Source organism: Balaenoptera ricei, chromosome 6 (assembly GCF_028023285.1).
Source record: "Balaenoptera ricei isolate mBalRic1 chromosome 6, mBalRic1.hap2, whole genome shotgun sequence".
In the NCBI taxonomy this organism is placed as follows: Eukaryota; Metazoa; Chordata; class Mammalia; order Artiodactyla; family Balaenopteridae; genus Balaenoptera; species Balaenoptera ricei.
In genome coordinates, this window is record NC_082644.1 from 46,587,347 (window position 1) to 46,613,007 (window position 25,661).

General features: G+C 37.3%; 1 protein-coding gene across 4 annotated transcripts in view; it reads left to right on the top strand.

Annotated features, from left to right (window-relative positions):
• Window positions 1-25,661, top strand: part of LINGO2 (leucine rich repeat and Ig domain containing 2) — a 1,205,266-nt gene that overhangs the window by 889,937 nt on the left and 289,668 nt on the right. For all 4 annotated transcript variants that reach the window (XM_059924622.1, XM_059924625.1, XM_059924624.1 and 1 more), the window contains one exon: window positions 6,042-6,200. The gene's annotated coding sequence lies outside the window, so the exon portion shown is untranslated. The remainder of the gene's footprint in view (window positions 1-6,041; window positions 6,201-25,661) is intronic.

Here is a 25,661-nt window from a genome sequence, read left to right on the forward strand (position 1 = left end):
CTGGTCATTAAAGGGAATTTCTCAGTTTATGCAATTCATGGAAGAATAATTTTTCCAAAATAGGCTAATTTATTTGAAATTAAAAAGAAATAAATGTTATAAATTAAAACCTGTGGGAAAGTATTGAAAAACGTCAAAAATAGGCTTTGTTTTAGAAGAGTGATTCTTAAACATTAGTGTGTCTAAGTGTAATCTAGGGAACTGTCATTTGTAGAATTTCCAATCTCACTCCAAAAATGGAGTTTATTCATTCTGGAGTGGTGCCCAAGAAGCCAGAGTATTAAACATACTTTTTGGTGATTTTGATGAGCTATTCCAAAGGGCTTTTTTTCTACACTAGAAAGATTTCTTGAGAGGTTTTTACCCACCATGGATTTTGCCAAGAGGTAGGGGGATGGGATCCACATATAGACAGCAATGGGTGGTGACTCTTCAATAGTTGTAAAGCAGGATCTCGAACTGGTGACCAGTGACCAAAACCAGTTCACAAACTTGTTCTGTTTGGCAAAAGTAGTGTTTAAAATGTTTGTAACGCCCTAAGGCTAAGCTTGCTTTCTTCACTTCACCATTAACTGTCCCTTTGGCTTCTGGCTGTAGTCAACCAAGCTGTATTCACCTTTGAGTGATGTGGCTGACCCTGAGGCATTTGTTTGTAAATTCTGAACATTTAAAGGACCCCTTTCTAAAGAGTGAGGTATTTGGGAACTTTCAGGGGATAATTCAGTTTTGTTTGTAAGTTCTCATTTGACCAGACCAAGCCAACTAGAGTCAAATTATGTACTGTTTTTCTACTCAAGGCTGACAAATTCTGGAGAAGTCAATGCAGGTTGGACCCCTACCCCTCTTCCGTAATACATTGGTTTACTTCTCTGTCCACTCTACTAGACTCTGAGCAATACCTGGGCAGGAACTGAATCTTTGTACTTGCCTTATCCTCAGAGCCCAGCACATTATATAGAACTTAATAGATGCTTAAAAGTCTGTTGAGATGAAAAGTCAGAAAGGAAGGAAAAGAAGGGAAGATTGAAGGAAGTATGGAAGGAAGAAAGGAAGGAAGAGAAGACAATGAAGGAACGGAAAAGGAGGAAAGGGGAAGGAAGGGACCAGAGAAAGGAGAAAACAGGAAAGGAGTGAAAAAGAATGGAGACAAGTTTGTGTGAAGAATTGGGGAATGTAACTGACTGAATCCCTCATTTAAAAAAAAACAAGCAAGAATATGGACTATTTTAGTTGGCATTTTCTAGATCATGATTAAATTCAGAATTAGGCATCTTTGAGCAGACATGGAGAATTGTTTGTGTTTGAGTGTCAGGCACTGGTTTCTCAGATGTTGATTGAATTGCCCTAGATTTTATTTTATGTCACTTAGGGGGCTTCCTGCTGGGTTTCTGAAATGAAAACATTAAATGAATATCTTAGAATATTATCTTAAGCTTGTAATTACTAATAACATAGCAAAACATACCAAATGGGCATCAGCAAAACACCAATGTGCTATTTATATTTTAATCTAATCATACACTTTTTGTCACAATCTATCAATGCAGTCTTCTCCTTGTGTCTATATTTTTTTCATTGGAAAAAACTGGCTCAAAAGAGAAAGAGAAATATGTCAATCTGTTGCTTTCAGAAAATTAAGCTCCTTTAAAATTGAGTACTCAGAAATCCTGTTATTTTGTTTGTTGGCTTTGGTAACTTCTTTCTAAAATAAAACCTACCCAAAACATGGTTCTTTAAGAAAAAGTGAATTGAAAATCGATAAAGTTGTTTAGACACCATGTAGAGTAAGCTGGGTAAGAGAGTAGTGTATCAGAAAGATAGGAGCATCATGAGTTTAGGTGCTCACCCAGACCTGCTATGATCTTATGACCTCTGGGATGTCACTTCATTTCCTGGAGACTCAGATTTTCATCTGTAGGTTGAGCAAATCTCTCATATTCAATTTACAAGAATTTAGAATCGATAGTATGGCACTATCAATTAGCTACACATCTTAGCTCTCTTTTTCAAAGACTCTATGTCCTTGGGCAGTAATTTAAAATCTTTATTTTCATCACCATAAAGTGGATATTATTATAATACTTATTTCACATGGTATTTGAGACAATTAAATGAGAAACTACATAGAAAACAGCAGCGGGCACATAGAGGTAGCAATGATTTTTGTTAATGACTCCTGCCTGCTGGGAAATAACCTCTGAATTTTACATCTGACTAAATGAAGAAAAAAAAAGAAGTTAGAAACGATAATTCTGTGACTAAAAAATGGTGACACCTTTCCTTTTCCAATATCACTGATAAAAGGGGACAGATTTCAAACGTCTAAGGCAGAAAACCTCATAACTTTGACCACTGATAACCTACCTATTCCTATATTCCTGATGTTTGTATTCTTGAGGTTTGTGAGGAAAAGTGAGCAACTTAGATACAAAGCTTGCAGAATTTGCTAAGCAGTCATTTAGCAAATGCACTGAGCTCATAGATTGCTGAGTGCTCGTATGGTTTTGTTGGCTACCTGGAGGGCTTTGCAACATGCGTCCATGGAGAACATGAAGCACATCCATGAGATAAAGTTTAAAGAGCATCATATCAACAAGTACAAATCAATATCCTAAGAAATGAGTGCCTAGGTGCTAAGGGGATCCTTTGGAAAGCTTTCTTCGAAGCTATAAGATAAACTAAAAGGGCAGTAGTAGTGTGCATAAAGAAAGACAAAGAAGACTAAAATTCAATTACAGAACACTAAAGGCCAGACCAAGAAACAAGAAAACAGGGTCTGTGAATGTTTGAATTTCTTCTACTTTTTAAAAAATTTTATTTTGGTTTTGTTTTATTTAAGATTCACATACAACAGTATTTTATCAATAGGTTCTGTATCCCATGCCCCTATCTAGAACCTCTTTGAACACGGTCAAAATGCATTTAAAAAATTTAAATCAACATTGTTGAGGTATAAATTATACACAATTTAATGTACTCATTCAAAATTCTTCTTAAGAGAATACAAATTTCTCAAAAATAAGAAAAACATTTATTTTTTATAAGGCTTGTTTTCAGACTAGTTGTTTCAGTAGTAAGCAGAGACTCAAAAAATAAAAGACGAGAAAATAGGAGAAAATTAAACCATTTGGAAATCACATTGATATTAGTAAAAATTTCTTAACTTTTTACTTAATTTCTAAGAGTATTTTTAGAAGTATTATCTGTATCTTTTGTTTTCATGTCCTTATTCAACATCATATCTTCAGACAGGGGCAGGGAAGTACAAAACTTTCAAGCATCTTTTTTCATTCTAAAAATTGGTCTTAGAATAAAGATTCACACCAATACTGTGGAATTAGTACTTCTTATGAACACCTCATGAACTTCTCTTTAAAGAGAATACATGCATTTAATTTTATATATCCTCTTTGAGAAAATAAATGGAATAATAATACAAGAGTTATGTGAAGCAACTTGTTGTATAATAGTGCCCCCACCAAAATCTGTTAACTTGTGGTGTAGACCACACAGGACTGTACTGCAATGCCTAATACACCCATGTGGGAGGCACTGACTCTGTGTTGGAGGCCAGAAATATCAATGTACTATCAGAACCTAACTGGTTGGATTTTTTTGGAACCATCATGACTCAATCAGTTAGTGGGCTTAAGAGTGACACAAAACCATCACTTCCAGTACAAACTGTACGTGAGTTGACTGGGTATATCAGTCCTTTCGTATTGTAGCTTACCCTTGGTCTGTAATGCTTTGCTCACTGGCAAACTTCATAAAATCCCTTGTCTGGTCATATAGTGGGTGGGATATAAAATAAGTCCAATTATTTTAATTTGGTCTAATGTTGCTACCTTTCTTGGTTACCAGTGTATGTTAACAAATCAGAGTAGAATAAACAGTAAACTTTTTATGGGGAGAATAAGTGCATTTTCATTATGTATTTGAGCACCTAATCCCATATCTGGCACAACTGAGGTACTCAGTTAAAATTTGTGGACTGAATAAGTGTGTTAATGAATGAATCAGAGTTCAGTGGTCAGTGGAAAACCTTTTCATTCACTACTTAACAGACACACACACACACACACACACACACATACACACACACACAAAACCTACCCATTCAAAGAAGGGATCAATAGCATCGTTTCTGTATAATGAAATAAAGCCATTTTAGAAAACAAATAGTTATGCCAATTTACTTAGTTTCATTCTTTTACAGTAAGTGGCAGAACTGAAGTATTAGAAGTCATACTAGGTCACAGATGGGGCCTTCCAAAACAAGTAGCTTTCAAAAATTTCTCACTTCAAAGTCAAAGTCAGTTCTGTAGCTTGGAGATTATGTTTAATTTCCACTTCCCTGTCATTTAGTTTACCCTTATATGACTTCTTCTAATACCCTGCCTGGCCACCAAGAGACCAAAAAGGATTACTACTCATGGAAACAGATTTGTTTTATAAAATAATTGATTTGATCATTTTCAGAGTATCCTCAAAGAAGAAAAGAAGGAAAATAATTTAGGGCATGAATAGAAACATTTGCATCCAGAAGTCGACTAAGATTTTAGCTTAATAAATACCAGAGCTTGGATCAATAGATTAGAAAATTTCAGCCATTTTGTGTGTGTGTCTGGGTGTGTGGATATTTATGTGTGACACTAATAGCATCAACACAACACTTGAGTTTTGAATTGCACAATGGTTATTTGGTGTCCAGGTATACATGTCTTTTTTTTAAGGACTTATTTTGAAGTGTTGCATTTTATTCTGAGGTATGCATTTGACTTCAGCTCCTTACCGTCTTACCATTCTTGCTGAAATGGCACAAAATGATATCTCACTACTGTGTCTTTTAATGAAATCTCCACATGGACTTCTGGGAATACTTGAAGTTCTAATCAAAGAGCATGAGGATATGTCACTTTGTGGCTTGTTAAAATCAGTCTTTGCACCTGTGTCCATGACTTTGCAGCATATAATCACTCACGAGTTCCCCTATAGACTTAGAATAACCTCTCAGCCATTTATGTTGCACCACTTAGAAAATAATAATAATTTTTTTTTCTTGTATATGCATAACTAAATATGGTTGTTGTGGCTAAAAAATCTAGTCATTATTTAAGGCTACCCTGGGAAGACCAATAAACAAATCTGTCCATCAGTATCTTTCTAAATTTCTATTGAACAAAGTTATTTGTGTGGCAGGTATCAGTGCGATTAAGAGTTGTTGATTATGCATGGGTTTTTTTTCTCCTTGAATGGAAGTTAAACATGCTTATGAAGTTTAACCACCATATTTACTCATATGAATATAAATAGTTGAAGCATTAAATATGTGGTAGATTGCCCCAATGTTAGTTATCTAATTACTTTCCTTGGTTCTGGTCATTTGTTTGTGTACAGACTCTGGCTACAACATGTTCATTTTGGTTACTGTCTTATGGTCTGTATTTTGATTTGGATAATGGTGGCTGCTGGATTTGAAGCCCATCATATATGGCCCTCAAAGGTGTTTCTCACACACTATCATACAGATGTGTTTCAATTTTTATACTGGTAATGTTGACACTGAGTGAAATGTCAGAACTCACAAAGGAAACTGTCCTTGATCTAGACCATCATGTGGATTTTCTTCTAGTTGCTGATGGGTTTTGTCCTGTTGAACCTCATTTCCCAGTTACCCTGAGAATAGTATGGATAGAGTCAGAAAAATACTCGAGTACTCCAAGTGGTCACCTACATGAAGGAGAAGGGGTATACACTATAAAATGTGTGATTTTTAATATCAATAAGGTTTATTTACACTGACAGCTTAAACAGATCAATAATAACATGAAGAGAAGCATGCACTCTGCAAAAACACCTCTGTAGCACATAAACTTCAGTCTTCTGGCTTTAATGTTTATCAGAACCTTGAGAGGCATCTATTGCCCCTCACACACTCCTTTATGATTCCCTTATTGATTAAGTAGTGATGCCTCCTGGACCTAGGAGATGGTTCACTGTTTTTCAGTTAAAATGAAGAAATACCTTGCTTGTTGCAGGTTCATTTCAAGGAGTTGACTTGTGGGACTCTGAGAGATGCTACTGCCCATGACTTGTTGGAATTATCATGATCAACTACCCAGTTTGGATTTCACCCAGTGGCCCAGAGCTTTGCATGGTAGACAGCAAGGATTGGATTTTTAAAAAGAGTAAACCAGGTAAGATTTGAGGGAGACATCTGATCATTTATCATTTGTTTAGGCATTTCTAAGGGCTTTAGTGTGCTGCCAAGTTGGATTGAATAATGTATAGCTTTTCTGTTTGCTTTCTAAGTCCACTGAACAGGTTGTTGCAGAATGGTGCTCCCTTGGATTCAGGAGAACGGATATAGTAATAATTGAGTCCCTTTTTCTCAAGAGGAAAGGGAAGTTATTTTATGATACACGTAAAGCAGACACAAGATACTATGGATGATAGTTTAGTGCAATAGCCCAAAATTGCAAGCTAAGGAGATTTCCTCTTTAAGGAACTACTCTGAACTATAATGGAATAAGTAGTTGTACTTTTTGAAAGTTAAGTAGGGAAAGTGTTGCCTTTATGTATTTATATTTTACATGATATAGAAATCTGAGTATCAGTTCATAGCATATGATCTTATATATATGTTTCAAGGTTATTCCAATTTAGAAGGTACACCATTATTTTGTCTTTTATTTCTTTGAAAGTATTTATCATTCTAAATCCTGTTCATCTAAGTATTATTTTAAATGGTAACACAATGACATAGTCCATTGTGGCTCCTGGAATTTAAAATGTTACACATACTCTTATTCAACTATTCTCTTTGCAACTTTTGTGTTTCATTCTGGAACCTCTTTTCAACTATTATCCATAGTTTGGTCAGATCTTATTATCTTTCTCTTTAACTCTCTTCTTCCTCTATAACATAATTTAAATTTGTTATCAACAATTACCTGGGGAAACTACAAGTTATTCTTGTCTTCTGATTTTAAGACCATCAAAGCTCTTACATCAAAATTTTATGAATCCCAAAGCAAGATTTAAGTTCAATTATAGAAACAGAAAATATAAGTAAAATTTAATCATTTAGAAAACAACAGAGAGAGATTATTCTAAGTCACTTGAACTCTTTAATTATTTTTTAAACAAATACAGCTCTTTTATTTTCTGAAAATAAAGAAAATGGAACTCAATAAATTATAGCCTAAGATAATTATTTGGTTATAAATGAGAACTTTGAAAATACTTGAAAATAATTGATTTTATAAAGTTTAATAAATATCCGTTCCCAATCCCCTAATAACTTATTTGTCTATAAGATGATATCCTGAGAGTATGAAACTCAAATTAGTCATGAATTTTGAATTTGTTAGAGATAGTATAGATCACCAAACTCATGGCAGAAATCCTTATTTAATGAACTGAGTTAGTGGATAATTGTTTGTCCTGTTTTGTGGCAAGTTGGGTTACCCATATTTGGAAGAGCTCTGCAAGTCTATAAATAAAAGAGACATCAACATGCAGGATGCATTTGTGGGATAAAGCTCAACCTAGTTCCAAGCTTCATTGCATTGGTATCTAACAAATAATTATAGCAAGAACGCTTCATGACAGACTTCCATATTCTTAAGCTTTTAAATCTTAATCTCTGGGTCCAAAATAAATTTCATCCTGACTATGTTTATTTCAATATTTTCACCAAAATCGGGTTGCATGTTAAAACATCAGACTTAGAAAGAAGAAGAAAGACAAAAAGGGGAGAGATAAAATTATATTTATTTTAAGGTAAATAATCATGTGTTAATGTAATTATTAGCAATTATTTATCTTGTCACAAAGGAAAAGCTCTTCTCCATTTGTAAGATGTGTTTTTTTTCTTTAGAATACTTTATCTTTTTGGACTGTATGTCATCAATGTAGAAAAAAGTATACAACAATACTTTTGATCCAAGGATCGTAAAGAAACATAACTTCTCTTCACAGAGTCTTTTAAAGTGAATCCTGTTGCTTAGGGTGTACAGAGATAGTAAATTCCACAGTTCTATATAAAAACATACACTTTAGAAGGGCCCTCTGGACATAAAAGATTTGACAGCGAATTCATATATTTTCCCAGTTAAAGGCTGACTCTTTTAAAATGAACAGAAAATGTATACATTATAGTTTTATACTTATATTAGTTTGAAATTCACTTTTGTTCTCGGTTGTAAGAATGGCAGCTGCATTTTTATGGTGATGCATGTCAGCTTCTCCATAAAGTTAAAAGAACGTCAAGACTTCTGAATTCTGTTCTCAGAAATTTGTAACAAAATCATAAAAATTTGCACTGCTTCTTAGCCTAAAAGCAATTTTTCTTTCTTAAAGCATTTTTAAAGTAAAAGTTTGCCTAGCTCAAGATAACATTACTGTATGCTTGTACATAGAAGCAATATTAAGCTATAAAGACAGGATATAAAAGGTGAGATTTTTCAAAGCACTTCTGATAATCGCATGCCCCCTGTAATGGGATTTGCAGTCTCCAAGGTGGTTAATGAAAAACATTTAAGTTGCACCTGTGTACCCAATGTGTCCTTTACTCTCTGCAGAGAGTGTGAGCATTTTCACCTGTGCCACTCTTCTGTTTTGTTTTTTTTTTTAAACATCGTTATTGGAGTATAATTGCTTTACAACGTTGTGTTAGTTTCTGCTGTATAACAAAGTGAATCAGCTATATGTGTACATATATCCCCATATCTCCTCCCTCTTGCGTCTCCCTCCCACCCTCCCTATCCTACCCCTCTAGGTGGTCACAAAGCACCGAGCTGATCTCCCTGTGCTATGCAGCTGCTTCGCACTAGCTAATGCTACTCTCTCGCTTCGTCCCAGCTTACTATGCCACTATTCTTATTCTGAGGTCTTCTGAAAATAAAATTTTGAGAACTTAGTGAGGTAGCTGTTTCCATCATGAAAAGACTCATATGAATCTTAAATACTTTTGGCTACATGTTTACTTGCTCCCCAAACAATTTTTGAATATCAACCACATGTAAAGCAGTATGTGGCCAGAAACAAATTAGCAATCCTCCCTGCCCCGTCCTCAAATAGTTCACACTCCCAAAGTAAAACAGACACTAAACAGCTCACTCCAGGCAAAATGAACTAAAAAGTTTAATGATGTGTTTCAAACAAAATTCTCTAGAAACCTAAATGAAGGATTGTTAAAAGCGATAGGAGTATTAAAAGGTCTTTAAGGCTTAAGAGGCATTTCAGCTGCACAGCTAAAATGTGGGGAGAATTATAATTGATAGGAAATGGGTGTGAAGGCATTGTCGGCTCAGGGCACAATATGGCAAAGTCACCGTGGTGTAAAAATAAATGTTATGCTTGAGAATGGAAACCTGGATACTGGAGTGTAGGGAGGAATGCAAAAAGAGGTGGGGCATACAGGTCGGGGCTGGACTGTCGTGTTTTTCATGCACAACTATCATGGTTATAAATATGAAAGTGATGTAATCTAATCTATAAGAAAATGATTCTGGCATAGAGTGGAGGAGCAGGCAGGGAAGGTACGCGCAGGGAGAAAAGATAAACTAAAAACACTGAGCTCCATGAGTGCAGAAATGTGTGGTTCAGAGTCTATTGTATCACCAGTGCCTAGAACAGTGCCTGCCCTTCATTGATTCTGTTGATCTGTGTTCAATGCTCTCAGTGACAATCCATAAACCTCTATATTTGCAACATTTTCCTATTTTAGAAATGGTTTGAAAACTCTCCATACAAAGGATGAATAGAATTTAACTTACGTGGTTTTCATCACACACAAGGGTACACACACACACGCGCGCGCGCGCGCGCACGCGTGCGCTAAACTCTCTGCCAATATGCGCTTGAAATTAAGCCTCAGATCCTGTTCCTGAAATTTATGCTTCAATTAAGATGGGGGCAGCTGCTACCCTACTTTATTTCCCTTTTGAGACTTTTATCTCTCAGGCTTTATGCTTCCCTTCATCGTTTTATCATCACATCAATCACCATGTTTCACTCCTTGGGAACGCAGCATGCATGGCAGGCACATTTTTATGGCTAGACAGCAAACCTACCCTACTTGGCACAGACTGCTTACTTAAACCTAATTAAGTAATTCTGCTGAAAGTATCACGTCCTTTCCATCACAGTGCACATTTGGTCAGAATAATGGGGAACACTTTAAAGCTATGGAAAATAACTGGGAAAGGGAGCCTGAAGAAGACACAAAATGAATGAAAATGAACTTCAACCCAGCCTTCTCTGACACAACCCTTTAATGAGCCGGGGTGCATTAACACCTCCGCTGCAGGAAACTCCTAACTCACAGCATCACTTTAACGCCAATTATCTTATTGAACATTACCATTGTCGTATGGCTCCCCATTAGTACACCAGATTCAGTACATTTTGTATGATTGAGTCATCTGTTTTTCAGAGAAGTGCTCTTATAGTCTGGGAAAAACTGAAGAATTTCTTTCTAAATATGCATACTTGAGGTAATGAAGATATGATTCACTAAAATGTAATATTCTTGATACCAGGGTCTTTGTCTTTCTTCTCTAGGATCTTAATTCTAGAACCACATACTAATTCAATAAACATATCTGATGGGTGAATGAATGAATATCAACATTTGTGCTTCAGATCAAAATCGTAACTTCTGAGTTTTTAACGGTTGGAAATATCTCTCTTGTTAGTGGGGCCACTGGTATTTGATTCATCCTCTCCATTGTTAGATCAAGGGTATCTTATCCTCTTATGGTTTTCAACACTGCTGTTATTTAGTAACCAATATTTTTAAATCACATAATGACATATAATAGTACCAAAGGTCTACGGGTATGGAGAATTTAATCTGACATTAAGGAACAAGAAAAAAAAAGGCATAACATTTACTAAATGTCTCATTGCCTTTATAAATGAAGTATAGTTCTCTTTCACAAACTATCACAGATTTTGAATTTTTATTTTTATGGATCTCAAGTGCTTGGGAGAAAGAAGTAAGGTTTTGGCTCTTTCCGTGCTGTTGGGTATGGACTTCTCTGGGTAGAAGTCACTGGAATACTGCCATGCTAGCAAACTACCCTCTTCTATTTTGGGGAGGCAGGTTATCACAAAATGTGGTTGTAAATATACTGTCACATTTATAGGTACTGGCTTTAATTAAGAGCTAGGTTTGAATCCCAACTCTGACACTTACCAGTTATGTGATCCTGGGCAAGTTATTTATCATTCCAGAGCTTTGATTCCCAATAGGAAACATGAAGATATTAGTAGGGGTCCCATGGTGCAATTGTGAGGATTAAATGAGATCATAGCTATAAAACACTCAGAAATCTGACACATTATAAATATGCTACTGCTCTAATTATTATTGATTATTATTTTTATTATTGCTCTAATTATTATTATTACTATTATTTACAATCTATATGTGTGGCAGTTCTATCTAGAAATCCATTTGTTTCAGCCAAATGTCAGAATATTTTACCAGTGTTCCTAGAAGTAAATGAGTTGTAAAGTGCTTAGCAGAACACCTGACACCTCATAAGCACTCAATAAGTATTAGTTGTGGTGGTGGTAGTTATTATTATTATTTATTTATATAAGCATTTCTCTCCTTCAGGTTATTTGAAGAGATCTTGGTCTAATCAAATTATAGCAGCAAGGTCCTTCTTAGAATGATGACGGGTCAATGAGTTATGGTTAGTGTTGTGACTTTGAGATAATGCCCTGTTTATCAATCTGTTATTGGTCATATTACAATCATGTTACATGATTGTAATATGTTACATGTTACAGTCATGATACATGTCATATTACAATGATGTTACATGTTACAATCATGTTACATGTCATATTACAATCATTTTCTTTATAACCAAAGATCACCAGAATGATTTTCCATACCAAATTATAATCTTTAGAATCAATAAAACACATTGAAAACAAGGACACCGCCTGCCCCCAACCCCTTGCCACTGGATAACAGAATCCATGGATGCTAAAGGTCCTTTATAAAAAAATGGCATAGTACAGTGGAGTGCCATCCACCACTGGTTGAATCCACAGATGCTTATACGTGGTTATGAAAGGACCACTGTCTCTTACGGCAGCAAACAAATCATCCTGATCTGTTGACATGATTCTCTAATTTGGAAATACTACTTTAATATATAATACATGCATAAAGACTGTCATTAGAGGTCCCTGACATTAATCAAGCAGGATATATAATTATGCCTTTAACCTTTTCTTTTTGTTACATGTATTTTATAAGAAAGATTGACACTAATTTTGAAATGAAAATTTAGAATTAGCACTACACTTAACATAGTAAAATAATACTTTAAAAACTAACTGTCATGATTAATCTTACGACCCTACTAGGAGATGAATGGGGATAAATCCAAGACAATTCCATGAATTTCTGGTCAGTGCTTTGTAGACTATTGGTTTTGAGTGGCTCCAGTCTTCTCAGGAAAAGGCAGAATCCAGATCATCAGCTGAGGTGTGAGGGAAGACAGTATAGACTAGAAAACTGCAGTGGGAGGTGAAAAATGAATCAACCAAGGGCAAATTAAGGGATTCCAAGCTTTGGCAGAAGGGCCTTTTAGGATTGGACTGTGGGTGTCGGCAACAAGCCAGGACTGGAGAGCGGCTCATTTTCTCTCAGCAGCTCATGGTTGCCCTCAGTGAGGGGCAGAGGAATCCCATGGTGGAAAGGAAAGGAATTTGGGGATGCACTGTGGTGACAGAAGTAGCATTGAAGTGATGGACTGTGGAGGTAACCAGCAAGTCGAGCAACATCATGCCAGGGGTTAACAGCTTGACAAAATGTGTGCAAGAGGGTTTGGACTAAGCAGTAGGAAATCCCTGAGTGAGCAAAGGGAACATTTCATTAGAAGGGATTTATTCCTTCTAAGGATAAGATTTAGCATGAAATTAAGATACTGCTGGAGATAATCTTTACAAAGTCTCTTCTGCAGCAATGTGAAAGGAAGGATAACCAAGACCTGATTCTATCATGTCTCTTTCTATTGAATCCAACAGTGACAATAGCAATAAAATAATAACGACAACCACCCTAAATTGAATTTTTGGATCAATACAGGTCATTTATATTAGTAGCCCTTTAGTGTAGACGTAATTATATACATATTCAAGATGAAGAAGAAGACTTAGAAAGGTTAGTAATTTTCCCAGGCTCACACTGCTAATATGGGTCAGGGTGAGTTTTTCTCCCAAGATCTCCTCTTTATAAAACCTGTGAGTTTTCCGTTCTATTATTATCCTCTTTTTCAGTTCTTAAAACTAACAATCCAATCCCTATGCCTCTATATATAGGTGCAAATTTCCTCTATTATATAATAAATTTCTATAATATTGTGTAATTTCCTTCTTGTTGCACATGTGTGTGTTTTGCTTTTCCATGGATTTGAAAGAGGCTTGAGAGGTACAACCCATAGTGTTTCTTTTTACAGAGGGCCTATTACTACTAGTGTTATGATAGGCCCTGCTTCTGAACAAATGTTTGCTGATGATAATGTCAATAACAAACTGGTTTCCCCTTTCCAACAAAGAGAAGTAAACGTATGTACACACTTCATATATAATTCTCGGCATAAATGTTGTATATAAATTCATATACCTATAATTTATTGAATATTTACATAAATGGCCAAATTAAAAATCATTTGAATAATACTTTGTTTTTTATCTATATAGAATTTTCTTTCCCCTAACAGAGAGCATATAAACACGTTAAACTAACAGAGTAATTTAAACAGATTGTTTTCTAACGTGTGTTCTTTGGAACACTGGTCTGGAGATACATGTTGCATGTACAAAGGGTTTTGCAGCCAAATACATTTTGCAGGCGTGTTAATTTGTGATCAGGTCTGGCTCAAAAAGAAAGAGTTTAGGTTTACCTGCCACATGGGCCACTTTTTTCCTGAATGGAGGACTGTTGCTAATCAGAGGAAAGTGAATGGTTTTGAGCCATCTTTTCCCACAGATTACAACTCTGGTGCTAAGAACATAGACCTTGGTCAGATAAATTCTCATTTTTTTCCCTCTATTCTCCTCCTCTTTTCCTCCTCCTCCTCTTCCTTCTTCTTTTTCCCCTTCCTCTTGCTCTTTCTTTTCCTTCCTCCTCTTCTCTCACCTGATACACACATACTCTCCCCTCTCCCCTCTGTCCTCCCCAACCCATGAACATGCTAACCTTTCTTTCTTTGGGCTTCCCTGCATTTCAATCAGAACAGACCATTTTGGCCAGTAACATATCCCTTCTCTAGATATGTTGCTACCATCATTGAGGTTATCATTATCTTTTTTATTCGTTCAAGCAAAGCCAAGACGCTGTTCTCCCTCTCCCTGCTTTTGACAAGAGAGACGTTGTAATTTTAAGGCAGCTTGTATAGATAGAGTTCCTTTTACTGGGAAATTTCTTTTTCGAGAGTAACCTCACTTTCACACTCTTGGTAGTAGATAGAATTCCATGCACAGGCTACATTTTACACATTCAAATTGAAGCCTAATTATGAAGCCAAAACCAGTTATTGTCAGGCTCTATTATTATCACCATCAGCAGGAGATTTTTGCTGAGGGTCTTTTTGTGCAGGGTCACTGGGCCCTGTGCAACAGTCTCGATTTCAGTCTGCTTTCACCTCCACATACATTAAAGACGATCTCTGCCCCTTTCTTCTTATTTCATAGCTTAGTGGCTCATGGCCTAGACTTCCTTCAATATCTTATAATAACCTATAATGGAAAATAATCCAAAAATATACATATATATAACTGAATCACTTTGCTATATACCTGAAACTCATGCAATATTGTAAATTTCTACTCTTAAACGTTAGCTTTATCTTCAAGGAGTTTATGATGCCAGTGACAAGCAGAGCAGATATGCAATATTATCAGAAAAGGAAAAAGGCCGTACTCTGTCAGGCAGGAACTTGGGTAGATGACAATAATTACAGAGATTCAGAGGAAGAAAGTCATGGTGGGCCTGAAGCCTCACGGAAGCTTCATGAAGGAGGTGAACCAGAGCTGAGCCTCAAAGAAAGAGTAGTAATTCTCTTACTAAAAGCAAAAGCAAATATGAACATGATATTCCCATACTGTTTATTGTATCATAGGGAGTTCTCGCGATCAAACTTCTCGTCTCTCGAGACTCACACCTCCTAGGCATGCACGTTATTTGGCCTCACGGCTGTTGCACAGTATTTTTCGTCTCCTATCGTGTATATCTTGACCCCTCGAACATATTTCTACCACATCTGTTTCGCTCCCTAGAATGTAAGTACTCTTAGGCAGAGACCATTTCTTATTCACTTTTGTTTTCTCACAATGTTATTGTCTCCCAGAGCTGACATGTAGGTATGCCTTTTCTTATCAATTATATCAAGACTAAATCACATAATTCTTTTTCAGTTTTGAAGACTGGAAATCAAACCCTACTCTCCTGTTTGCCTTTACTTAGCTGAAATGCCATTATGGGATGGTTAAAAAGAACAGCGAGATATAGAATGTCTAGTAAAAATGATGTGGGCTGGCAAATATGATGTAAATTATCAGGATTGAAAATAAAAATTCTATCTCCAGCACTGGAAATATTGCAGATGGTATTGAAATATGACTCAAAAATGTGATTTCATAAAAGTGATGGTATTTATATGAGCAATTCAAAGTAGATTGAAAACTAATTCTGATAGAAAAGTTTTTTAAGAGTTTAAATACTTTTTCATGATTCTACTTTACTGGAATTCAGCTAGGCTCTGAAGCTCAGTAAATTTCCCCCTATATATCCTACTTGGATTAAACCATAATCAGTATTACATGTATGCCATCTCTGTCTAGACCTCTAATCTAAAAAGTCTTAAAGAAAATTAAAAACTAACCCTTCACAATGTTAGATACACCTCTGAACTCGTTTGTTCCCATCATTTCATGACTTAAGTAAAGTGTACCTAAGGTCTTGGATTTCAACATTTTTCTTCCCTGCCACATAATTTACCTACTCCTGTAATGCAAGTAAGAAAATATAATAAATAGAACCACAAGAATTACAAAAAATCCATATGCAATAATTGAGGTACAAATAAGTACATACATTCTTTTAGTTACTAGGAGTTAGATTTTAAAAATTGAAAATGATGCATGTTGTTATGGCTCTGCAAAAGTAAATGCATTGCGTGTAGGTTTTTATAGTTGGTGGCTGGCAAATGTGAAGCACTGGAAGAGGCATCGAAGAATTTCCCAGTCCCAAATCCCAACTTCTTTAATTCTCAAATCTGTACCTAATAGAAAGTCTCCTACTCTATTCCTGAGCATCTCCTGGACATAGCTGATGCAAATCTGATTATCAAATCTGATCTGATGTAAGCCAAGGAAATACACTTATTATAATACAATGTCTAACTAAGCTAACTTATAATAATTTTTATTTGAAAAGTGTTTGTTTCCTGGCATGAGCTTTTGGCAGAATGAAAACACCCTTTACCAGAAGAAAAGGTAGGGCTTTCTCCATCTGATCTTTCATCAGATAAAATTCTTAATCAAGCCAGAACCTTCTGAAATACATGATTTGGAGACCTTCCAAAATGTCCTGTCCTGAAAGGGATGGTAAATTACAGTTTGATTTCATTTGTCCTAAATTCTGTACATCATTCACCTGTGAGTTATAAGTGTCTCACCCTTGTGAGATATGTCCCATAACTCATTCTCATCAATATGATGCATTTACTACTAAAAGATTCATATCTTGGAAATAACTTGACTGTTTCAAACTACGGTCTCTAATTAATCATACAGTAATTGCATTAAGTACCGTTCTAGTTGCCAAGTCTAATCATATTTCACCCAGGTGAATCTGTGTCTGGCCTCTGTATCTGGCTTTCTTTCTGAGATTTAATCAAGGGCATGCTTTAAAAGGAACTCTGTGACTGGACATTGAAGTTCCCCCAAATGTTTGGGTTTTAAAGATCAATAGCAAATTCAGCTTGCCTTTTCCACAAGGCATTTGTTTCCTGCTTGGAAACAGTTACAGGTTCAAGCATGCATTTTTCACATGCAGAAACCCAGTAACTGGTTTGAATAGACCAGGAAGGCATTTACAATTTAAGTCTAAAAAGAAGTCTGTCACAAATCAAAATCAAGTAATGCAGAGCTATAGAAGTGAATGTGCATATCTGCCAGATCTGCCCTCAGATAGTGTGATTCAATTAGTAAGAGAGTGTCTTTTTGATGTTACTTCCCCTGTATTAGGGGCTATCCACAACTTTTTTTCCATTCCCCACCAGAATATATACATCTTAGCATGGGCACTGGTCCTTTTCTATTGTAGTAATCTTCACTCATTAAAAAAAAACAAAAAAACAACCTGGTACCTAATAGTCCCTTAATGTGTATAGTGTATTTATGAATGAGTGAATTAATGAACTGATAAAATAATAAGCATATGACATTTTAATCACAGTGAAAATGTTTTAATAGTCAATAGAGGCTTTTAATGGTTAAAAGAAAAAGATATGCACTCTCTTGCTTACTATAGAAATCAAACTGCAAATTCAGATTTGAATATTATATTTCAAACATTAGAGTAAAATTCCGTTCCAGTATTTTTAAGTTATATATTCTATTATTATTATTTTTTTTTTAAAGTAGAGGGAAGGATTTTTTTTTTTTTTTAATTTATTTATTTTTGGCTGTGTTGGGTCTTCGTTTCATGCAAGGGCTTTCTCCAGTTGCGGCAAGCGGGGGCTACTCTTCATCGCGGTGCGCGGGCCTCTCACCATCGCGGCCTCTCTTGTTGCGGAGCACAGGCTCCAGACGCGCAGGCTCAGTAGTCGTGGCTCACGGGCCTAGTTGCTCCGCGGCATGTGGGATCTTCCCGGACCAGGGATCGAACCCGTGTCCCCTGCATTGGCAGGCAGACTTTCAACCACTGCGCCACCAGGGAAGCCCTATTATTTTTTTTTAAATAAAATAATCTTCTTACTGGCAAGAAGTGGCATTCATAGTGTCCTTTAGGTGTTTGTAAATTTCACCCTGTTATGCCCATGCATCCACATTCAACTTACCATCTTTTTCAGTAACTCACCCCATGTCTGAAAGTAAATTTAAGCAGCTACTCTTCAGAGGTTGCTGGTCAGATCAGATATTTTTGTATATGAATGAAATTCTTCAAAAGGACTACTGCAGGGCTTCCCTGGTGGTTCAGTGGTTAAGAATCCGCCTGCCAATGCAGGGGACCCGGGTTCGAGCCCTGGTACGGGAAGATCCCACATGCCACAGAGCAACTGGGCCTGTGAGCCACAACTACTGAGCCCGTGCTCTGGAGCCCGCAGGCCGCAGCTACTGAAGTCTGCGTGCCTAGAGCCCATGCTCCGCAGCAAGAGAAGCCACAGCAATGAGAAGCCCGTGCACCACAGCTAAGAGTAGCCCCCGCTTGCTGCAACTAGAGAAAGCCCTCGAGCAGCAAAGAAAACTCAGTGCAGCCAAAAAGAAATAAAATAAAAATAAATAACTAAATAAATAAAAAAGGACTACTGCAAACAATTATGATAAATCTTATATTGTATCTGTTACCGTTATTAATGAAAACAAGGAAATAAGTGCTAGGGTTATTGTACATAAAATAATCACTGGGTTTTAATATTCTAATCTGAGTCAATTCAAGGTCTATCCTGAGAAGAATCAGGCACTGGCTGAATGGCTTTTAGAGAAACATATTTTGTGGTTGTTTGATAGAAAAGTCACTACAGAAAACGGGGCGCTGGCCTGGCACATTGCATTTACCTACTCACAACTTGTGAGGGAGAATGACCCAGTTCTTTCATTCTTTGTGAAATGGGCAAGAGCGCCATGCATATTTACTGCCAGGTACGTAAGGACCTGCCCCCAAAGCATTACCAACCATTCAGTGCTCTCTGATATCTAAACAACTTCCTAATGTTTACCTCTACTCTGAACCCTCTGCCCAGAAGAAGAGAAAAGGGGGGTTGTCTTTAACGGAACTAAATTGGAAAGGGAAATCACACATAGGTAATCATACATCAGGTGATCTAATAATTTCATCAGTACTTCCAAGTGTTTATTTGTAAGAATCAAATTTCACAAACTTCTAATATTTTGGGGCTTCTTTGCATGTTTGTATTCTCATATTACCCTAAATTTATATTTGTTATAGTCACTAAGGCAATAAATTGTACTTTTGAACATATTTAACTCCTTTGTTAGACTGAGGGCTCCTTGTAGTTGCTGGCGTACCTCATTTACATTGTAGTCCAGAGCCTGATGAAGTGCTGAACATTTAGTAGCTCCTCAATAAATGCTGAATTAATTAATGAGAGCTTCCTGCATCACCTTCAGATGTCTGTTCTTTGACTTTCATCCACATCTTGAAATAGCTTTGAAACTCTGTTCATCACTCCATTTAATATTCCCTCAAAAAAATCACAAAGAAGATACATATTTATATTTATTATGTCATGACACAGTGCTTTGCTTCTAAGGGCTTGTTATACCGCCTTCACTGTCCTGAAAAAACTTACAGTCTAGATGCAGAGACAAGACAAAACCACATAAAATATTAAATTACAAAATGAAGGGGTAATGATTAAAAGTAAAATGAATACCATAAATGATATGAATATAGTGTGTTTTAAGATTATGCTAAGTTAGGTCCATTCAGGAGATTCATATCTGGGAAAATATGAGGTTCTTTGGGGGCTGCGGCCAGAGTTGGTTGGCTTGAAGGATTGAGGGGCCCCCTGGGAGGATACAGTCTAAACCAAGAGAATCAATAGAAAAATCTAACCCGATAAGTAAGTCTTAGTCATCAGAGGGGAGGAGTGACGTGATGAGTGGCTTGAATGAATCTCTAAGCATAGCATTTCCTTTCACCACTGACTCGTATGAGAATTTTTGGGAGAAACAAAGAACTGTGACATAGAACTGAAATGACTGTGTAAGATATTAATATTCATGAGATATCAGTCTTATAAGATATTGGGCAAAAGCTTTTAGCCTTTAATAGAGGATAAGAAAAAAAGATGGAGGCCTTGTCTTCGATTCTGCCTTGGGAATATTGTCCAGTGTGGGAACTGGAGGTGCAGTTAATCACTGGATAATATGATACCCAGACAAGGAGTATCTGGAAGTATCACAGGTGTCATGCAGGGGCATCAGTACCCAGTGGAGGTAGCCATGGTTAACTGAACTCTCAGTGTTATCAGCAAAGAGGGAAGGAGGAACAGAAAAGTATAATAGTGGCTAGACATAGTTTTGAATCCATGTTGACTCCCTTTGGTGATAACCTCAGAATACCTGAAGCAAGACTCAGCATCAGGTATTAGCAAGTGACAGGTTACATGCATACCAGGTATTTACAGGAAAGTGAGTTAACTGAACTGCAGTGCAATCTAGGAAATCTTCATGCAGCAGGAAGAACTGGATCTAGATCTATAAAGAGAGAGGAAGGTAATGGGGAGAGGCAGTACTGAAAGATGAAGGTGAGCAAAGACAAAGAAGAAATATCTGTGATCTCTGGTTCATGGGAGACCACGAACATAGCACTGTGACTGACTGTAGCTCTGTGTACATTAGAGAGGATAGTGAGCAACTGAGTTAGAACTGGATATTGGGGCCAAAATTCAAGAAACCTGGAGTTGTATCATCTCAAAAATCTAAAAAGAGCAAGCTCCTGATGTGAAGATTTCAGAATTTTTCAGATAGGAATATTCCCATGACCGATAGCCATGCAGTAAGCACTTTGGACATTTTATTTTTAATTTTAAAAAGCTCTGTGAAAAAGTATTATTGTGTTTATTTTCTTTAAATCAAAATTGAGGCTCAGAGAGTTTAAGTAACTTGCCCAATGCGACACAGTAACAACTGAGCTGGGATTTGAGAACAGATGTGTGTGGTTCACAAACCACTACACGTCACCTTTTCTAATTTTGCTTTACTCAACAACCTAATCTCAATGGGGTTAGGTTGGCCTTGCATTTTCCCCACTCTGTTCTATTTCCTTGGATAAAATAATGGTGATTGCGTATTACATAAAGATAGAAAAAACATTAATGGTGATCTCTCACTTCTTGAAATCAGTTCTTTTTAATGATGTTCAGTTTACCTGTATATTTTTTGAAGACCCCAGCCTGGAATTTTCCATTTTTTTCTTATTTTGGTGCCTTTTGATGAATCTGCCTACATCATGTATACTTGAGTGGTTCACCTTGGTGTGTTAATGCTATGGGAGATGATGTGCCTGGTACTTTAACAAAAGACACATTCTTGTGCCTTCAGTGACCTAGGACTTTAAGCGTTAAAGGAGATAAGAAGGGAGAAAGGAAATGGGTTTTATAAAGGAGAATGAGGCAGGCAAAGGAAGTGTTGATGATAGATGAGACTGGAATTAAAGACTCCACCACGAGGGTGAAGTGATTAGGCCTGACTTGGTTTACTTAGAAAATGGACTTCAGAAGAGATAAGACCAGCCTTCTGGACTGGGAATAGATGTGACTTGGGGCTTAGAGATGAAGACACCCACCTGACAGGAAATCAATAAAGGCTTTCACTACCACTGAAGAGGAGGAACCTTCTGTCTAGTCTAAATACCTGTGAGCACCTAACTTAATTCGTTTCAAGGACCCTGTTAAAGTTGCTGTGAAGACAGTGGAGAAGTGCCAAGGGCGTAAGCTACTAAGGAAAGGTAAGAGTAGTAACTGGGAAATCTTGTTCCTGAGCTTGGTTGGCAGACGGAAGCACCCTCCCGTGTTGGACGTTGTTAAAGGGGCGCCTATGAAGAAGCAAGCTTCTTTGCTGCCCCTTCTGGCTGCTTTATGTAAAGCGTATTTAACGACGCTTCATCTTACCGAATCAGTTTGACTTAGCAAGAATCGCCCACAAAGAAATCACATTCTAATAAAAGTGTGTGTGAATTTACATATATATGGAATCTAAAAAAAAAAAAAAAATGGTTCTGATGAACCTAGGGGCAGGACAGGAATAAAGACTCAGATGTAGAGAATGGACTTGAGGACACGGAGAGGGGGAAGGGTAAGCTGGGACGAAGTGAGAGAGTGGCATGGACATATATACACTACCAAATGTAAAATAGATGGTTAGTGGGAAGCCGCCGCATAGCACAGGGAGATCAGCTCGGTGCTTTGTGACTACCTAGAGGGGTGGGATAGGGAGGGTGGGAGGGAGATGCAAGAAGGAGGAGATATGGGGATATATGTATATGTATAGCTGATTCACTTTGTTATAAAGCAGAAACTAACACACCATTGTAAAGCAATTATACTCCAATAAAGATGTCTTAAAAAAAAATGTGTGTGAATTTGTTTTGGAGGGTTGAAATAATTGGTAGATAAATCCAACTTCAAAAGAGAAATGAAAGAAAATCTTCAAGTTACACAGTTCAGATAGCATTATGCATGATGTGGCTTTCTCCTAATTGAAAATTGGGGAAATTTTCCAAATTATTTATGAACTCAGTGAAAAAAATTAGAATGTGCTATCATATACTCCTTGATGTCAGTTTAACCCAAACATTAGTCATGCATTTTCAGATTTCCAGAAGAAAAAAAAAAAATCCTCATAAATGGAACCTTAGTTACTCTTTTAAATGTCCTTTCAGAAATGGGCTTTGAAATAACACAATAGAGGTTTGATAAGATACAGTGATGGAATAGAGGAATGATTAAAAATAAATGTCCCCAGGAAACATTATTTTAATATTTATGGTTAGAACTAATTTTTTATACTTGTGTCACTGAGGTAATATTGTAACATGAATTCTACAAATATGTTCATGTATTCCATCATTTGCAGTAAATATTAATTGTAATTCCATTTTAGCTCTCAGATATATCCAGTTCTCCCCATCTTCTCTGCTCCTGGATTGATGTAATGGACTCTTAACTGTTCTCCATACCTCAGATCTGGCCCCTGCTCAGTCTGTTTGCCATCATATGGGGCTTAGTATCTGGAGGAAAGTGGAGTTCCTCTTTCGCCCATTGCTCTCTATGTAGGGGGATGATAGCTATGCCTGTACATTTGCTAAGGAAATTAGTTCTAGCCCTGGTGTCCGGGTTTATAAGTCTAAATATTATCATGTCAGAAGAACACAGTTTTCTGTCAGGCTTACTCCTTAAATAGGGATGCCAGGAACCACTCACTTAGGTGCAGCTTCCGCTAAGGGATTAAGTCCTAGTGCTGGTATGTGTATTTCCTCCCCTCCCTGGACCTAACGGGGCCCTAAGTTTCCCAAAGTCATAATAACAGCCCCAACCTCCTCTTATAGAGAAGGAGTTAATTAGATGGAATAGTAGAGAGCAAAGCAAAATGGGCGCAATATGGCAGAATTCAAGCTGAGGTCCTCCTTTTTATGGGTAGCTTGGAAATTTTTGTGTAGTGCTTCACTGAATTCCCTGGGTTCTGAGGTATTTGGGAGCTTGTGGAATAGTGCTCACTATTAGGAGTTTAGTTACCAGTATACTAAGTGATCTTTTTTCTTGCATGAAAGATTCCAGAGAGATTTTGTGGCTTCTCTTTTTCAAATGTGGTAAATTTTATCCCAGTTCCATTTGTCTATACAAAAGGACCACTCTTCTTTTTCCACTGGCAGGATTAGGTGGTAATGAAGGCCATAAAAACCAGTGCAAATAGGATCATGAAGAACCTCACTTACTAAGGCTTCATTCAAGAGCAAGATAACTAGTGGGTATGAAATAAATGGTCTTTTCCAAGGAAGGAGGTCAAAGAGCAAGAGGGCACATGATCAGGTCACGTGACAGGCAAAAACCAATTATATTGGGAGTTCAGAACAAGTTGGTTTCCCTTCTAAAATAAAAGTCAGCCCACAAATATGTATTGAGCCACTACCATGTGAGAGGCATTATCCGAAGTTCTAGTGATGGTAGAGAACTGGGAAGATCAATCCTAATGAGAAGGGCCATAATTCTAACGGGAGAAGGCATATAATAAAATGTCAAAAGAACTCATTTAAGCGACTCAAAGAGAGGTTAAAGGCTTTATTCAACTGATGTGCTCAGGCAGCACGTGAAGACCAGGTAACTCTCCTAGTTGAAGCAGGGTTGGGGTTTTACGGGATGAGAAGAGGACAGGGTACCTGTCCTTATGGTCTGACTCAGGTATCACTTTTCATCTTCAGTTGCTGTAACTCTTGTTGTTGGAATGGCTGGATGTTGTTTTGGTCCTTGGGCCTCTTGCTCAGGGTCACTGTTGTAATATCACCCAAAAAACTGTCAGAACATTTTTTTTGAAACCTGTTTTTATAAACTTTGCCATTTGTTGGTTAGCCAAGGTTCAGCAGCAGGGGACATAGGAATAAAAAGGAGAAAGAGAATATAAAGGAAGAGAGGCAGTTGTCAAAGGCTGTCCTTGTTCTTGTACAGAAAGTATACAAATAAATAAAATGTCTTCAGTGTCTGTAAATTGAATCAAGAAAGTAAATTCAGGAAAGTGTGGAAGAGAGTTGTCAGGGAGACATCTCCAAGGAGAAGACATTCAAGTTGAAACCTGACTGCTGAGAAGGAGAAAGCCATTAAAAATATGGAAGATTTGGCAACTACAGATGCTGGAAAGCAGGAATAAGCTAAGCATGTTTGAAGAGAAGAAAGAACAGGGCAATATGGGAGGCACAGGTAAGCTAGAGAGTTCGTAGGACATGCTTTAGCATTTGGTGACATGGGGGAGGTGGGAAGGAGAAGTAAGGATGCAGGGAATTTCATACTTGATTGTAATTGTTTTGAGCTGACACTAGCCCTTGCTGCCCTTGGCAGGTGCTTAGAGCAGGCTCTGATGAGGTGTTTGCAATGGTGGTTCTCAAACATCAGTGTACTGAGAAATCATTTGGGCATTAGGTTAAAATGCAGATTCTAATTCAAAAGGCCGGAGATATAGGACCTGTTATTCTCTTGCCTAACGAACTCCCAGGTTACGTTGATGATGCTTGAGCACCCTTAGTAGGAAGGCTTCAGGGGCTTCCTTGGAGACCCTTCTCTCTTCTCCAAATCCCCCCAGTACATAAGGCATCAGAATGAGTGCACCCCTATTTTACTTTCTTTCTTCTTTGCCATTCAGAGGACCAAGGGAAGGCTTTTCCTTGGTCTATCTATTAGCCCGCCTGACGCCTGTGCTATCTCCTTAGAGGGCTGGTTCTTGGTAGATTTCCAATGAAAATATAAAAATGGTAGAAGCTATTTAAATCACTTTCCCTCCAGGTGTCGTTAATATTTTGAGGTTATTCTATAATACACTATTCTATGTTGTCTATGTTGTCTATGAGGAAGAGTAATAATTGTTAAAAGAAAAACACCCATTTCTTACTTCTTATTTATACTTAACAGAGCTATGTTTTTCTTCACTTGGGAGCCCTTTAGACTGCAGAATACAGACATTGAAAGTATTTGTTCCTCTTTAAATATGGGAAATTTTAGGGCTTCCCTGGTGGTGCAGTGGTTGAGAATATGCCTGCCAGTGTAGGGGACACGGGTTCGATCCCTGGTCCGGGAAGATCCCGCATGCCACGAGCAACTAAGCCACAACTACTGAGCCTGCACTCTAGAGCCCACAAGCCACAACTGCTGAGCCCGTGTGCCACAACT